Source organism: Amblyomma mixtum, chromosome 4 (genome assembly GCF_055824585.1).
Source record: "Amblyomma mixtum isolate Tamu chromosome 4, ASM5582458v1, whole genome shotgun sequence".
Lineage (NCBI taxonomy): Eukaryota > Metazoa > Arthropoda > Arachnida > Ixodida > Ixodidae > Amblyomma > Amblyomma mixtum.
Window position 1 is genome coordinate 733,210 of NC_143015.1, and position 16,659 is coordinate 749,868.

The 16,659-nt window shown below is 47.9% G+C and overlaps 1 long non-coding RNA gene across 1 annotated transcript; it reads left to right on the forward strand.

Annotated features, from left to right (window-relative positions):
• Nucleotides 1-10,481: 10,481 nt before the first annotated feature.
• On the forward strand, nt 10,482-11,936 carry LOC149345478 (uncharacterized). The gene is made up of 2 exons (XR_016292010.1): nt 10,482-10,781; nt 11,695-11,936. It is a non-coding gene; the product is annotated as an uncharacterized LOC149345478 (long non-coding RNA).
• Nucleotides 11,937-16,659: the final 4,723 nt, after the last annotated feature.

Below are 16,659 nucleotides of genomic sequence, written 5' to 3' on the forward strand. Positions count from 1 at the left end.
CACAACACCGGAGGCACAAGGAACGTGGGGATTGCTGTGCGTTTGCCCACAACCACGGTGAACTTGCTGGTTGTTAACTCTCCTGCAGAGAGAGGCGAGCTTGTTGGGCGCAGAAAAAACCACGTCGACGCCTGCGCGTTTCCCAACTTTCTTAAGACCGTGGCTAATATTGTGCAGATAGGGCACAACTACAACATTTCTGCGGTAATCCTCCTTCCGGGTGGGCAAACGTTTTTTCTTTATGCTGCCTGCAACTGATATCAGGAGAGGTAAAGGGTAGCCCGCCGCGAGGAGCCGACCCTCCTGCTCGTGAAGACAGTCATGAAGTCGATGTTCGCAGGTTTTTTGAAGGGCGTTGCGGAAGCACAGGCTGATGATGCCTCGCTTTATCAACTTCGAATGTGCTGACGCGTATGAGAGGAGCGGCTTTTTAACTCTGGGTTCGTATGACCAGCAGGCATGCGCGGGAGAAAAATGAAGACGTAGGTCAAGGAACCGCATGTTGTTATCTTCTGGGAATTCAGACGTTAATACGAGAGGATGCAAACATTGGTCAAACAAGGACTGAACTTCGGGAACTGCAATTTTGAATTCTTCACTGTTGCATTTTAAAAGGACGAGATAGTCGTCTACATATCGAAAGATTTTGACAACGCAGGTACCATCGATTCTTTTCAGCAGCAGTCTGTCATAGTGGGCCAGAAAGAGTTCACTAAGAACAGGGGCTGTGCATGAGCCTATGCATACACCTTTCTTCTGGATGTAGGTTTGTTCGTTCCACGTGACAAAGGAAGATTTCAAATAAAAGTCTAGGATTCGCAGAAAATCGCTCGCGGAAAGCCCTATTTGATTTTGGAAGCGAACAGTGCCATGGCTATCGATAGCTTCTTCTATACAACTCATTAGTTCCTGGTGCGGCAACGAATAGTACAAGTCTTTGATATCGACGGAGAATCCTTTAAGATCTTGGTGATGAGACGAGGATAAAAAAGTGATGATCTGTTCTGAGCTATCAACCACAAAAGGGTCGTCAATCACTAAAAGTTTTAGATTGTTTTTAATGAAGGTGGCGAGTTGCTTCTGCCAGGATTCTTGCTCGGAAACAATGACCCTAAACGGATAACCTGGTTTGTGTGTCTTGGCAGAAAAAAAGACATTTCCTGTTAAACGGTTGGTTGACTTCAGGTTCCGGGCTAGCGCGTCAAGTTTTGCGGTCTTGCATAGGCGCAAGGCTTGGCTTTTTACCTTGGAAAGGTTTACGGTGTCCTTCCTGTGAAAAGTTGACTCCAAGGCAGAGATGGCTCTCGAGTTGTACTCGCCTGTGGTGAGCACTGTGAAGCCCCCTTCTTTGTCAGACGGCACCAAGAAAAGTCCATGGGTTCGAAGAAAGGTGGCGGTGCGGCGTACAGGTAGTCTCCTGGAGGACGGTATATGCTTGACCAGAACGTCCACGCCCTCGGAAACGCACCTGTCCTTGTTGGAATCTGGAGCTTGTTGTCCCACTTGCCTCACAAGGCTTAGAAGTTCCACAGGCGATTTTTTCGGTTCCACGGCGAATTTTGGGCCCTGGCTGAGAACATTCCGAATGTCGTCAGGTAAGTCCACGTCGCCAACGGTGTGCACGGGATTCGGGTCCCACTTGGGTTTCTTCGGCTTCCAGTCCCGTAGCTGGCGCAGACGTTGTTGCCAGAGAAATTCAACTGTGGTGTCCAGGGTTCGAGCACATTCTTTCCTAGTTCCCTAGTTTCCGAGGGCGTGGACGTTCTGGTCAAGCATATACCGTCCTCCAGGAGACTACCTGTACGCCGCACCGCCACCTTTCTTCGAACCCATGGACTTTTCTTGGTGCCGTCTGACAAAGAAGGGGGCTTCACAGTGCTCACCACAGGCGAGTACAACTCGAGAGCCATCTCTGCCTTGGAGTCAACTTTTCACAGGAAGGACACCGTAAACCTTTCCAAGGTAAAAAGCCAAGCCTTGCGCCTATGCAAGACCGCAAAACTTGACGCGCTAGCCCGGAACCTGAAGTCAACCAACCGTTTAACAGGAAATGTCTTTTTTTCTGCCAAGACACACAAACCAGGTTATCCGTTTAGGGTCATTGTTTCCGAGCAAGAATCCTGGCAGAAGCAACTCGCCACCTTCATTAAAAACAATCTAAAACTTTTAGTGATTGACGACCCTTTTGTGGTTGATAGCTCAGAACAGATCATCACTTTTTTATCCTCGTCTCATCACCAAGATCTTAAAGGATTCTCCGTCGATATCAAAGACTTGTACTATTCGTTGCCGCACCAGGAACTAATGAGTTGTATAGAAGAAGCTATCGATAGCCATGGCACTGTTCGCTTCCAAAATCAAATAGGGCTTTCCGCGAGCGATTTTCTGCGAATCCTAGACTTTTATTTGAAATCTTCCTTTGTCACGTGGAACGAACAAACCTACATCCAGAAGAAAGGTGTATGCATAGGCTCATGCACAGCCCCTGTTCTTAGTGAACTCTTTCTGGCCCACTATGACAGACTGCTGCTGAAAAGAATCGATGGTACCTGCGTTGTCAAAATCTTTCGATATGTAGACGACTATCTCGTCCTTTTAAAATGCAACAGTGAAGAATTCAAAATTGCAGTTCCCGAAGTTCAGTCCTTGTTTGACCAATGTTTGCATCCTCTCGTATTAACGTCTGAATTCCCAGAAGATAACAACATGCGGTTCCTTGACCTACGTCTTCATTTTTCTCCCGCTCATGCCTGCTGGTCATACGAACCCAGAGGTAAAAAGCCGCTCCTCTCATACGCGTCAGCACATTCGAAGTTGATAAAGCGAGGCATCATCAGCCTGTGCTTCCGCAACGCCCTTCAAAAAACCTGCGAACATCGACTTCATGACTGTCTTCACGAGCAGGAGGGTCGGCTCCTCGCGGCGGGCTACCCTTTACCTCTCCTGATATCAGTTGCAGGCAGCATAAAGAAAAAACGTTTGCCCACCCGGAAGGAGGATTACCGCAGAAATGTTGTAGTTGTGCCCTATCTGCACAATATTAGCCACGGTCTTAAGAAAGTTGGGAAACGCGCAGGCGTCGACGTGGTTTTTTCTGCGCCCAACAAGCTCGCCTCTCTCTGCAGGAGAGTTAACAACCAGCATGTTCACCGTGGTTGTGGGCAAACGCACAGCAATCCCCACGTTCCTTGTGCCTCCGGTGTTGTGTACTCTGTCCCCTTATCCTGCGGGAAGGAATACATTGGTCAAACGGGAAGATGCATCAATGTCAGACTTCAAGAACATAATAATATTGTAGGTAATATAGCCATCACTGGAAATCTGGCCAAGCACTGCAAAAAATGTGAAAGCAAAACCTGCGCCCCAATTTTTAGCCAATGTACAATCATTGGGAAAGGACGAGACCGTACGTCGAGAGAACTAATTGAGGCTTGCAACATCCGTCGTGCAAAAGACCACTGTGTCAGTACATCTTCCATTAGTTTATCTCAGAAAGAATTGGATTTTCTGAGAACAGCAGGGCATGGGTTCTGAATCTTGGCGTTTGATTTTTATCCCTTCCTGTTTTTTAGTGTTGTTTTTCCCCGGGTTTTTAATTGTGATATAGGGTTAGTTTTTATTCGTCGCAGGCCTTTACTCCTCCTTTTAGTTGTTTCGTGCTTTTAGCCCTTTTTTGGCCTCCTTAAAAATTCATCTTCCGTGAGGCCTTAATGTGTTTGTTGATTGCCGGCCCTTCATACCTCCCAGCCTACCAGGTATTAATGTTTCTAAAGTGTTTCTTTAAATGTTCTTAACGATTTTTATGTTTTTAATGCCATCTTTTCTGTTATTGATTGTCTATAGCTTTTAGTCCCTTTAAGGCGACCTCATCTTTCATTATCGGTCATCCGTTATTTCGCGCCTTGGCCCTATACACCCTCCGCTTCTCCTTATCGTCTTTCACCGCCACCACATTCACCAACATACTGTATCTACTGACGTGACTGTCTTCTGGATTCCGGTGACCGAGCAACCTTTTATCTATGTTCCACCCCCTCATGATCGCTATATATTCTCTGTATTTCGCAATAAAAATTCAGTTGATAGTCAGCGCCTGTGTTCGTCTTTCCTTGTTTCTTGTGTCCCGTCCTTTGCGCTGCTCCACCACGATGCAACAGCACCAACTAGCCCAGCAACTTGCTCTTCTAAACTCTTACATGAGTTTCATGCAAAATCTTTGAGCACATCTTATACACAGAAATAATGAACCACCTGGTAAACAATGATTTGCTGATGAAGGAACAACACGGGTTCCGGAAAGGTTTATCATGTGCTACTCAACTTGTTGAATTTTATCACGAACTTGTATCTGAAGTTGACCGCGGGGGCCAAACAGACTGCATATTTCTGAATTTTCGGAAAGCGTTTGACACTGTGTCACACCCACTCCTTCTCTGTAAACTAAAAATGTTGAATCTGGACACAGCTGTTATAATATGGATTCAGAATTATTTGCTCGGCCGCCGCCAACGTGTAGTCCTAAACGGTCTATGTTCAGATTACGTTGATGTGACATCAGGGGTCCCACAGCGGTCGGTCTTGTGGCCACTCCTGTTCCTAATCTATATAAATGATATTTCACTCGGTATCTCAAGTATACGTCTGTTTGCAGATGACTGCGTTTTGTACAGGAAAACTAACAACGCCAATGATGTCGTTCAACTCCAAACTGACTTAACACTTATCCACGATTGGTGTCTGAAATTGAAAATGTCTTTGAATACGGAGAAATGCGCTCATCTTTGTTTTTCACGAAAAAAAATCAATGTCCAAGCTCAGTATCGCATAAGTAATGAATTGAACACACAGAAATGCACTTACAGATACTTAGGTGTTATACTAACAGATGACTGTTCCTGGAATGCTCATGTGGATCATGTGGTTACCAAAGCCGGTAGGGCACTAAATTTCATACAGCGGAGTTTAAGGTCTTCGCAGCCAAACCTCAAGAAAACTGCTTTTCTTTCTTCTGTTCGACCTATCATTGAATACGCCTGTATTGTATGGGACCCTGCACATCGGGTGTTAATTGAAAAACTTGAAAAAAATTCATAACAAAGCCGCCAGGTTTGTCTTGGGCAGGTACGGGCGAAGGGATAGTTGTACAGCAATGAAAAAGAATTGCAATGGGAACCACTCGCTTCCCGTAGAAGAAAATTGAGGCTAAAATTGCTGTACTTAATAGTCCACGGAAAAACGGGGATTGATTTTGAAAATTACTTAAAACAGCCCTTTTACGTTTCTCAACGACATGACCATTCCCGTAAAATCAGAGAGTACCGTACCAGGACAAACTTGTTTGCAAATTTATTTTTTGTTAAAACAGTGCTACAGTGGAACCGGCTTTCCGGAATGCAAGTGTGCTCTGCAAGTGAAGAAGTATTTTTTGCCAATCTGTAACCCCCCTGCTATAACGCCTTCGGGCAAATGCGGGATAACTCTTGAATAATAAATAAAGAATAAAAAAAGAGGAAAAGGCCGGCTGTGGTCCCATATGCAGACTGCTTATCACATCGGCTGAAATAAGTTGCAGACAGATACGACATCGACGTCGTCTTTTGTGCGCCCAGGAAGCTAAGCACGATGTGCAAACAGATCAGCCAGAGGCTAGAAGGCAAGAGGGGTGCCTGCCAGGTGCGGCATTTTTCCCCGGCAAAACCTGCGAAGGGGGGGGGGGGTGTCCAAGGTTCCCTTGTCATGCGGTGCTGTGTACATCGGCCAAACCGGCAGGTGTGTGAATAAGCGCCTGTTAGAGCATGAAAATGGGAGAAAAAATGAACCCCTTTCCCACACAGGCGCCCATGGCATGAACTGCCAATGCGAGCATATGAAAGCTCATGCTGAAAGGAGGGCAAGAGGTGACCTTCTTGCACAGTCAACGTTTCTGTGCAAGGATTGCAAGTGCGTACCGGATTATAAGAACACGCGCATCCTGTTCCGACACGGCGATAAGGTCTCACGAGAGATAATGGAGGCCTTTTATATTCACCAGAAAGGCAGTTAATTTATCAGCAGCCCTTCGATTGCCTTATCCGAGTGAGAATTGAGGTATCTGAACACCCACGTGCCTTCCAGAAAACGTCTGTGTACTTGAGAAGTGTAATCTATATACACCTCTTCTGTTCTTCAATAAAAACTAGTTGATAGTCAGCGCTTGTTTGTGTTGCTCTTTCGTCTTTGGTTTTTCCCGTTCTTGATGCAGTGTGTATAATATCATGAATACTTACCAACTCTCCCAAATTTTTCCCTTGCTGATAGCCGTCTAATTCCTTCCTCCTGTTTACCCAAGATTTAGAGCCTTAGAGGACAGAACAGTATTGACATCCTGTCACCACCTGTCAAAACACGTGGGCTACTGTGACTAGTCCGAGTGTCATCGGCTACTTCCAGCATCGTTTCGCGACTGGGCTCTTCCCCGAACGCGCATGTTACGCCCATTGAGCATTTATTTCTACCGCTTGCATCAGTGGCCTCGCCCAACTGCTCCAGAATCTCTGGTGAGGCAGAAGGAAGCCCCCTAATTCCTACCTCCTGTTTACCCATGTTTTAGAGCCTTAGAGGACATTACAGTATTAACATCCTGTCAACACCTATCAAATCACGTGGTCTGCGGTAACTGGTCCGAGTGTCACTAGCTGCTTCCAGCGTCGTTTCGCGACTGGGCTCCGCCCGAAATGCGCATGTTACGCCCCTTCAGCATTTACTTCTGCCGCTTGCATCGGTGGCTGCGCTCTGTCACGCCCTGTCAACTCACGTGCACTGCTGCGACTAGTGCGAGTGTCACTGGCTGCCTCCAGCGTCCTTTCGCGACTGGGCTCCTCCCCAAATGCGCATGTTGCCCCCCTTGAGCATTTACTTCTGCCGCTTGCATCAGTGGCCTCGCCCAATAGCATTGGCGGCTTCGGCGCTGCAGAAGAAAGCCGTCTTATTCCTTCCTCCTGTTTACCGAACTTTTAGAGCCTTAGAGGACAGAACAGAATTGACACCCTGTCACTACCTGTCAACTCACGAGGTCTCCTGTGACTAGTCCAAGTGTGATCGGCTGCTTCCAGCGTCGTTTCGCGAATGGACTCCTCCCCAAATGCGGATGTTACGGCCCTTGAACATTTACTTCTGCCGCTTGCATCAATGGCGTCGCCCAACTGCACTAGCGGCTCTGGTGCAGCAGAAGAAAGCCGTCTAATTCCTTCCTCCTGGTTACCAAAGTTCTAAAGCCTTGGAGGACAGAACAGTATTGACATCCTGTCAGCACACATGATCTGCTGTGACTAGACCGAGTGTCATGGGCTGCTTCCAACTTCGTTTTGCGACTGATCACCTCCAAATGCGCATGTTACGCCTCTTGAGCAGTTACTTCTGCCGCTTGCATCAGTGGCCTCGCCCAACTGCACCAGTGGCTGTGGTACGGCAGAAGGAAGCCATCTAAATTCTGCCTCCTGTTTACCCTGGTTTTACAGCCTTAGAGGACAGAACAGTATTGACAACGTTGCACTACTCATCAATGCCCGTCATCTGCTTTCACTAGCCCGAGCGTCATCGGCTGCTTACAACGTTGTTTCGTGACTGGGCTCCTCCCCAAATGCGCATGTTAGGCTCCTTGAGCATTTACTTCTCCCGCTTGCATCAGTGTCCTCGCCCAACTGCGCCAGCATCTCTGGAGGGGCAGAAGGAAGCCGTCAAAATCCTAAATCTTGTTTACCCAAATTTTATAGCCTTGGAGGACAGAATGGTATTGACATCCTGTCAACACACCCGGTCTGCGGTAACTGGTCCGATGTCATTGGCTGCTTCCAGGGTCGTATCGTGACTGGGCTCCTCCCGAAACGCGCATGTTATGCTCCTTGAGCATTTACTGCTGCCGCTTGCATGAGTGGCCTCGTTCAACTGCACCAGCTCATCTCGAGCGGCAGAAGGAAGCCGTCGAATTCCTGCCTCCTGTTCACCAAAGTTTCAGAGACTTGGAGTACAGAACAGTAATGACATCCTGTCACCACCTCTAAACACACGTGGTCTGCCGTGTCTGGTCCGAGTGTCATCGGCTGCTTCCAGCGTCGTTTCGCGACTGGGCTCGTCCACAAATGCGCATGTTACGCCCCTCTAGCATTTACTTATTCTGCTTGCATCAGTGGCCTCGCCCAACTGCACTAGCGGCTCTGGTGCGGCAGAAGAAAGCCGTCTAATACCTTCCTCCTCTTTACCCAAGTTTTAGAGCCCTAGAGGACAGAGCAGAATTGACATCCTGTCACCACCAATCAACTCATGTGGTCTGCTGTGACTACCCAGGTAGCACACGGCAGAGGGCCAATATTGGAAATCCAATGGCAAAGCGTGGCCCTAACTAGGCCCAGAGTTGCCAGTGAGCATCCGATATTGGTTGTGCCACTCCTTAGCACATCCAACAATGGCCCTGGTTGTCCGTCGCTTTACCAGTATTGGCTGAGCCGTAATTAGATCCTGGCTATCATGGGCCAGGTTAGCCAGGATTGCCCCATTGTTTGCCATTGCTGGCTGTGCCATCATCGAATCCTGGCTATCATGGGCCATGTTAGCCAGTGTTGTTCCACTCTTTGCCAGAATTGGCTATGCCATTTCCGGGAGCTGGCTATATTGGCCTAGGATTGCCACCGCTTATCCAGTGTTCAAAGTATACTGGCAAACGTTGGTAAACATTGTGTCATCCATTAAAATGGGTTCAAAATTATTTTTATTGTCGAGTACCATATCGGCAGTTCATAATTTTCGAACGCGCTAAAACATGCGAGTTTAAAGATTTGCTTTTATTTATTATTATATTTTAACCGAACACTTTTGCAGTTTGTGAGCAAAGCTACCCATGATTCCGTTGGAAAAGCTGCGCTCTGGTTGCGCAGTGAGCAGCAATAATACGTTTAGGAGAATTGCGATCGAAGTCCTGTTGATCAGAATTAACGTTCTGATTACACCCGAGACGCCTTCAACAAAAATTGTCAACAGGCGCCTTCAACAAAAATCAAATAAGTTTGATTTGATTAAATTTTTGGAATAAAAAAATCACTTTTTTTTATTCGCTCTAGGAATTCACTGCCGCAGTGCGCAGCTGGTGTCTGCTTCATGGAGATCGCGATACAAACGTAATAGATTAGCGCAAGTGCATACGCTAAACCGAAATTGTGCTCAGTTTTGGCAACGTCCAGAAACGAAGCAGTCGCCTCGTAATTTCGAATTATGCGTTGCGCTCGTGAAATATTAGGCGGGTGCTTCATAAACGCACGCGGACACGTGCTAAGCGATTCTCACGCTTCCCTACCTCGTGCCCTGTGATCGCGCCTTTCCCGTGTTTTCTGATTTACTATTTCCTTCCTTTTCTGCAAATCGTTGTGTTGGAAATTGTTGTTTTTGACCATTTTATTCTTCTGTTGCGTAATTTGCATTGGGGGCAATATAGCTCTTGCTCACGTCCTTGCATATTTACTCGCAAGTTTTTTTTTTCTTTCGAACATGAACTTTATTGATGAAAACCATCGAAAGTAGTTGCGAACCACAATTCAACATGCCTTTGTTTGTTTTTGCTTTTTTTTTGCGCGAAACTTCCACACCAACAAACAATTTGAGGATTCTTCGACGACCACTGAATAAATGGACTGACAACTGGCGTTAGACGCATGTTAACCTAGCTTGTTTGGCGTATGTACTGTACATGAAACTATGAAAGAGCGCGCATTTTGCTTGGATATTTTTTTGCTTTATATTTTTGTTATTATGTGGTAACATTTTAAGCTATCTTGAACTAACAGAAGCCACATCATACGGCCCCACAAAATACGCGAGTGTCTGAAGTCGTTTTGGCGAAATTCATCTTGAAGCTGCAAGTTTTTCACTTCAAAATTTTCGGGCTTTTGCTGCAGCTTTGTAGCAATACTTTGACGCTTCCGTGTTTCCCATCCACTTGTTCCTTGTAAGTATTGCTTTCCGTACTGCCTGTGGCCATGTGACTCGTTCTCCAAAAATTCCAAACCCTTTGCACGTGTTTTGGCCCCTTTCCCTCTCTCTTTCAAGTCTTCCCATATCTCCCCACCTGTTCTCCCGGCCGCGTCCTTTTTTTAGGTAGCGGGCTAACCCCCCACCCCGCGAAGCGCTTTTTTTTCTTTTTGGTTGTCACTTCCTCAAAGCTATTTTCCCTCGCGCGCAGCTACGCGCTTCGCTGTTCGTGCACCCTTCCACGATCTCCCTGTCTCCACCTTTCAGCTCGAGGACTTTTCTCGGAACCACAAAACCTGTGTAAAGGAAAATGACTATCCCCTCCAGCCAACCCCTCCAACCCCCCCCCCCCCCCCCCCCCCCCCCCGCACCATCGTCTCCACTGCTCGTCTTGGAACCGCGCGACGCATCACAATAAGACATTCTTGACTCCACGGCGGAGCCCAACCACGTGCACGACCAACACGGCGAAAATGCATGCACACTCGAGCTAGCACCGTTCATAGTCTGTGCACGCGAAAAGCCACGCTCATATATTAGGAGAGCTCCGACGCTGTTCGTACCGCCTGCAAGATCTTATTTGTAAGTACTAAAACTCTTTTATCTTGATACACGTCTGGAAGTTAAAGTGGTTTTTGTAGTAAACGTCGCTTTGACTACATGCGCCTTTATTTTTTCGGCAGGAAAACAGAGCAGCCAAAAAGCACGAGGACGACTTCTGTGTACCCACTCTCATTGCGAAATGGCTTGCTTGACGTCGTGCGCAGTGGAATTGTGGCCGAATGGTGAGAATTTAATTTTTCGTCTTTGGTAAGATGAACTCACTGAAGATTCACTACTTTGGCTAACAGCGAGTTTAAACTCATATGACCTGAGATGAGATGCATTCGGGAATATGTCCTTTACCGCTTATGCACGACGGAAATCAGAACCGCTTAATAAATTTTCCACTGCAGACCAATTGGTAACAATATGTGTAATACTTCCGTACTGTTTCTTTTTGCCTTCTACACTTGCAGACTGAATAGAAAACCCGCAATTTCTGGTTAAAGCTTTTGCCCAAGTTCTCTCGCAATGAAAAAGGGCATTACTCTGGACTATCAGACTAGTATTTTTGTGTGGTTTGCAAGTCGCAGTTTCGAATCCAATTATAGCATGCATGCGAAGCGACTAAGGTAAAACAAAGGCGCCCTGAGTTCCTTGCGTTCAGCGTATTTCGCAAAAAATCGCAAGCCGTATTTTTAACCCTATTAAAAAAAACTAATAAAAAATGTTGTTTTGACGTCCATGTGGAAGAGACGCTACAACCTGTGCATATTTACTTGAATAAAAAATTAGCTCGCAATTTAGAGATACGAGTTATGATATTAAAACAAAATAATACATTAATCTGTTTTCAATATCACATTAATTTACTTATCTCGCATTGAATATACTTACTGGGAGTGCGACACGACGCATTGGACTAAATTAAACCATTTGGTATAAGAGAAGTTTAGTCAATTAAATTCCACTTTGTGCAACTAATGTGGTGCTGGTTCTTAAGAATAAATTTAAAATTATCCTGTAAAATATGTTGCTAGTGTCTTCACGATGACTGTGTTTCACAAAATTCGGTGTTATTTAATCATTTTTGTTTTTGTTCTGTGATGGCCATAATTGAACTTACCATGACATCATGCATCTCGATCGTTGCAGGCTTGGCGCTTCGTGAGGCCATCGTGCAAGAGCTGGACGAGGAATTTGTTTGAATGCAGTCCAGCAGCCCTCTTGCAAGTGGAGTGCAACGATTACTTCGGATATGACTGATCAGTTCACTGGAGGACAGCTCCGTTGAGCATTTTATGGATGCCTTAGCCGTGCCGCAGCAGCTTGCCCAGATGCTTTGCCCAACCTGATCGGCACGCACCAAACTTGAAAATAAATTGTTTTCCCACAGCCTCTGCCACCATGCTCTTGGGCCCCCTTTCTTTACTCCCCAGGGTGGCTGGTGGTAGCGCAAACCATCCTGTGGGGGCTAAAAGCGTGATTCTTGTAACTCAAAGCAATAAACGGGTCTTTTTTCTGGAATTCTTTCGCACCGTCTATTATGAATATTTGCTAGGTAGAATGGTATGTACATCCATCCACATTGCCGGTCATTGGCAAGTGGGTTAATTGCATGTGCCAGCGTTCGAAAGCTGGATGCCATTATTCGAAAGCTGGAAACCATTATTCGAAAGCTAGATGCCATTATTCGAAAGCTGGAAACCATTATTCGAAAGCTGGCTACCAATGTTTGAAAGTTGGCTACCAATGTTTGAAAGCTGGCTACCAATGTTTGAAAGTTGGATACCAGTATGAGACCTTTGCTGGTCCATGCTGCAGAACGAACATCGGTACTGCGTTGGCCGCTTGATCGTCCGAACATTGGCCCAAAACTGGCATGAAAGTAGGTCCAATGTGTGAAGTGGTAGCGCTCGGCCCAAATGCCAGTGTAGGACCGATGTTCGTGCCAATTTTTGCCAACAGTTGACCGACCTTAGGCCAATGTTGTTGTGCTGCCTGGGTAGTCCCAGTGTTATCGGGTGTTTCCAACCGTCGTTTCGCGACTCGGCTCTTCCCCAAATGCGCATGTTACGCCCTTTGAGCATTTACTTCTGCCGCTTGCATCAGTGGCCTCGCCCAACAGCACTGGCGGCTTCGGTGCTTCAGAAGAAAGCCGTCTTATTCCTTCCTCCTGATTACAGAACTTTTAGAGCCTTGGAGGACAGAACAGAATTGACATCCTGTCACCACCTTTCAACTCACGTGGTCTGGTTTGACTAGTCCGAGTGTCATCGCCCGCTTCCATCGTCGTGTCGTGACTGGGCTCCTCCCCAAATGTGCATGTTACGCACCTTGAGCGTTTACTTCTGCCGCTTCTATCAGTGGCCTCACCCAACTGCACCAGCGGCTTCGGTGCGGCGGAAGAGAGCCGACTAATTCCTTCCTCCTGTTTACCCAACATTTAGAGCCTTAGGGGACATAACAGTACTGGCATCCTGTCACCACCTGTCAACTCACGTGGTCTGCTGTCACTATTCCGAGTGTCAGCGGCTGAATCCAGCGTCGTTTCGCGACCGAGCGCCTCCCCAAATGCGCATGTTACGCCCCTTGAGCATGTACTTCTGCCGCTTGCAACAATGGCCTCGCCCAAATGCACTAGCGGCTCTGCTGCTGCAGAAGAAAGCCGTCTAATTCCGTCCGACACTGTACCCAAGTTTTAGAGCCTTAGAGGAAAGAGCAGTAGTGAAATCATGTCACCACCTGTCAACTCACGTGGTCTGCTGTGACTAGTCCGAATATCATCTACTGCTTCCATCGTCGTTTGCCGACTAGGCACCTCCAATTGCGCATGTTACGCCCCTTGATCATTGACTTCTGCCGCTTGCTTCAGTGGCCTCGGCCAACTGCACTACCGGCTTCAGTGCGGCAGAAGAAAGCCATCTAAATCCTTCCTCCTGTTTACCCAAGTTTTAGAGCCTTAGAGGACAGAACAGTATTGAAATCCTGTCACCACCTGTCAACTCACCTGGTCTGCTGTGACTAGTCCGAATGTCATCGGCTGCCTCCAGCGTCGTTTGGCGACTGGTCACCACCAAGTGCGCATGTTAGCCCCTTGAGCAGTTACTTCTGCCGCTTGGATCAGTAGCCTCGCCCAACTGCACCAGCGGCTTCGGTACGGCAGAAGGAAGCCATCTAAATCCTGCCTCCTGTTTACCCAGGTTTACAGCCCTAAAGGACAGAATAGTATTGACAACCTTGCACTACTCATCAATGCACGTGGTCTGGTTTGATAAGTCTGAGTGTCATCGGCTACTTCCTTCGTCATTTCGCGACTTGGCTCCTCCCCAAATGTGCATGTTACGCCCCTTGAGCATTTACTTCTGCCGCTTGCATCAGTGGTCTCGCCCAACTGTACTAGCGGCTCTGGTGCGGCAGAAGAAAGCCGTGTAATTCCTTCCTCCTCTTTACCCAAGTTTTAGAGCATTAGAGGACAGAACAGAATTGACATCCTGTCACCACCTGTCAACTCACGACGTGTGCTGTGACCAGCCCGAGTGTCATCGGCTGCTTCCAGCATCCTTTCCCGACCTGGCTCCTCCCCAAATGCGCATGTTACGCCCTTTGAGCATTTACTTCTGCCGCTTGCATCAGTGGCCTCGCCCAACTGCACTAGCGGCTTCGGTACGGCAGAAGAAAGCCATCTAATTCCTTCCTCCTGTTTACCCAAGTTTCAGAGCCTTAGAGGACAGAACAGTATTGACATCCTGTCACCACCTTTGAACTCGTTGATCTGCTGTGACTAGTCCGAGTGTCATCTGCTGCTTCTTGAATCGTTTCGCGACTGGGCTCATTCCCAAATGCGCATGTTAAGCCCTTTGAGCATTTATTTCCGCCGCTTGCATCTGTGGCCTCGCCCAACTGCACTAGCAGCTCTGGTTCCGCAGAAGAAAGCCGTCTAATTCCTTCCTCCTGTTTATCCAAGTTTTAGAGCCTTAGAGGACAGAACAGCATTGATATCCTGTCACCACATGTCAACTCACGTGGTCTGCTGTGACTAGTCCGAGTGTCATCGGCTGCTTCCAGCATCGTTTCGCGACTGGGCTAATCCCCAAATGCGCATGTTACACCCCTTGAGTATTTACTTTTGCCGCTTACATCAGTTGCCTCGCCCAACTGCACTTCCGGCTTCGGTGCGGCAGAAGAAAGCCGTCTAAATCCTTTCTGCTGTTTTCCTGTTTACCCAAGTTTTAGAGCCTTAGAGGAAAAAACAGTATTGACATCCTGTCACCACCTGTCAACTCACGTTTTCTGCAGTGACTAGTGTGAGAGTCATCGGCAGCTTCCAGCGTCGTTTCGGAACTGGGCTCCTCCCCAAAATGCGCATGTTTGCCCCATGAGCTTTTACTTTTGCCGCTTGCATCAGTGGCCTCGCCCAACTGCACTAGCGGCTTCGGTGCGGAAGAAGAAAACCGTCTAATTCCTTCCTCCCATTTACCCAAGATTTACAGCCTTGGAGGACAGAACAGTATTGACATCCTTTCACCACCTGTCAACACACGAGCTCTGCTGTGACTAGTCCGATTGTCATCGGCTGCTTCCAGCGTCGTTTCGCAACTGGGCTCCTCCCCAAATGCGCATGTTATGCCCCTTGAGCTTTTAATTCTGCCGCTTGCATCAGCGGCCTCGCCCAACTGCACTCACGGCTTCGGTTCGGCAGAAGATAGCCGGCTTATTCCTTCCTCCTGTTTACCCAAGTTTTAGAGCCTTATAGGACAGAATAGTATTCACATCCTGTCACCGCCTGTCAACTCAGGTGGTCTGCTGTGACTAGTCCGAGTGTCTTCGGCTGCTTCCAGCGTCGTTTGGTGACTGGTCACCTCCAAGTGCGCATGTTAGCCCCTTGAGCAGTTACTTCGGCCGCTTGCATCCGTGGCCTCGCCCAACTGCACCAGCGGCTTCGGTACGGCAGAAGGAAGCCGTCTAAATCCTGCCTCCTGTTTACCCAGGTTTTACAGCCCTAGAGGACAGAATAGTATTGACAACCTTGCACTACTCATCAATGCATGTTGTCTGGTTTGACTAGTCTGAGTGTCATCGGCTGCTTCCTTCGTCATTTCGTGACTGGGCTCCTCCCCAAATACGCATGTTACGCCCCTTGAGCATCTACATCTCCCGCTTGCATCAGTGGCCTCGCCCAGCTGCACCAGCTGCTCTGGTGCGGCAGAAGAAAGCCAATTACTACCTCCTCTTTACCCAAGTTTCAGAGCCTTAGAGGACAGAACAGAATTGACATCCTGTCACCACCTGTCAACTCACGGGGTGTGCTGTGACTAGTCCGAGTGTCATCGGCTGCTTCCAGCGTCGTTTCGCGACTGGGCTCCTCCCCAAATGCGCATGTTACACCCTTGAGCATTTACTTTTGCCGCTTGCATCAGTGGCCTCGCCCAACTGCACTAGCGGCTTCGGTGCGGCAGAAGAAAGCCGGCTTATTCCGTCCTCCTGTTTACCCAAGTTTTAGAGCCTTAGAGGACAGAATAGTATTGATTTCCTGTCACCGCCTGTCAACTCAGGTGGTCTGCTGTGACTAGTCCGAGTGTCTTCGGCTGCTTCCGGCGTCGTTTGGTGACTGGTCACCTCCAAGTGCGCATGTTAGCCCCTTGAGCAGTTACTTCTGCCGCTTGCATCAGTGGCCTCGCCCAACTGCACCAGCGGCTTCGGTACGGCAGAAGGAAGCCGTCTAAATCCTGCCTCCTGTTTACCCAGGTTTTACAGCCCTAGAGGAGAGAATAGTATTGACAACCTTGCACTACTCATCAATGCATGTGGTCTGGTTTGACTAGTCTGAGTGTCATCGGCTGCTTCCTTCGTCATTTCGTGACAGGGTCCTCCCCAATTCCGCATGTTACGCCCCTTGAAGATTTACTTCTCCCGCTTGGATCAGTGGCCTCGCCCAGCTGCACCAGCTGCTCTACTGCGGCAGAAGAAAGCCAATTCCTTCCTCCTCTTTACCCAAGTTTTAGAGCCTTAGAGGACAGAACAGTATTGACATCCTGTCACCACCTGTCATCACACGAGGTCTGCTGTGACTAGTCCGAGTGTCATCGGCTGCTTCCAGCGTCGTTTCGCGACTGGGCT